The 1,243-nt window shown below is 31.1% G+C and overlaps 1 pseudogene; it reads right to left on the bottom strand.

Annotated features, from left to right (window-relative positions):
* Positions 1–945, bottom strand: part of LOC107679811 (calpain-2 catalytic subunit-like) — a 12,229-nt pseudogene extending 11,284 nt beyond the window's left edge.
* Between the last annotated feature and the right edge of the window lie 298 nt (positions 946–1,243).

A 1,243-nucleotide genomic window follows, 5' to 3' on the forward strand; every position in this document is an offset into this window, starting at 1 on the left:
ATATGAGTACATGAACACATAAACATAATCTCTAGAACTGCTCTGAGTCACTTCATGAGTATTTTACTTATTTTGAGAAAACTATCGTCATATCATATACAAAGAGACACCAATGTTTCAGGAGTTTAGTACACAGAATAGGACACATGCTTATTAGATAACCGTATTTGAGTTGATGTATATGTTTTCATTTATTATTATTTTTTAATTAACTATTTTTTCCAAACCATTGTTAGATGCAGTGTTTCCTGTAGTTATGCAAAGATTTCTTATCTGTTAACTATTTCTTATGATTTTAAATCTGCATTGAACTTCAGATCAATCTCAAAGTAAAAGGTGGTACTAAAGTCTGATTTTGTGGTGGATGTGTTCAAATTTGATCATCTTTATTCAAGTGATGAAGGATTTTGAAAGTCTGACATTGTTGAGCACTACTGTAAGGTTAACCCTGCATGGTGTAAATGTCTGAAAATGATTAACAGTTGCAAATAAACATTCATTAGAAATTTAGAAAAGTAATCAAAAAGTAATCAAAAGTAATCAGTTACATTACTTTAATAAAGTAATTGAAAAAGTTACACTACTATTACATTTTGAATAGGGTAACTTGTAATCTGTAACCTATTACATTCCCAAAGTAACCTTCCCAACACTGGTTGGCACCCATCAGGGGGAGACATTTTTCACTCAGAATCCTTTTGCCTGAATGACAAACAAATACAAACACATTTTTAGCATTATGCTTGCATGTGTATCAACATGAGTGCACAAGGCTGCAGTCAATGTACCCTTTGTAAGAGCACTTAAGTTTAATTTGACCAATCCATTTTGAGTATGGAAATATTGAAATATTGGGGTAAACAAAGAGAGTGTCTATTTCTGCGAAGTGCAAATAAGCTGTATGTTTTAGCAAAGGCAGTTTACATTAAATCCACACACCATTATGTTGTTGAGCCTGACAAAATTACAAAAGAAATGAAGGAAGTAACTGGGACTGTGAGAGTAAGTATTTTCTGACCCTGATTTTTCTGACCTCTCCATTTTAGAGTGTATTTTAATATACCTTAAATAATAAATAGAGAAAATATTAGGGGAAAAGGTTAATAAAGTGCCTAATGGTATTTAATAGTGGAAATAAAGTGTTTGGTTAAACTTTATTTTGATAATCCACTTTAGACATTCTACTAAATAAGTAACTTTGCAACTACAGTACATGTCAAATAATTATCATTAATTAGCAACT

Source organism: Sinocyclocheilus anshuiensis, unplaced genomic scaffold, assembly GCF_001515605.1.
Source record: "Sinocyclocheilus anshuiensis isolate Anshui unplaced genomic scaffold, SAMN03320099.WGS_v1.1 scaffold676, whole genome shotgun sequence".
Classification (NCBI taxonomy): Eukaryota; Metazoa; Chordata; class Actinopteri; order Cypriniformes; family Cyprinidae; genus Sinocyclocheilus; species Sinocyclocheilus anshuiensis.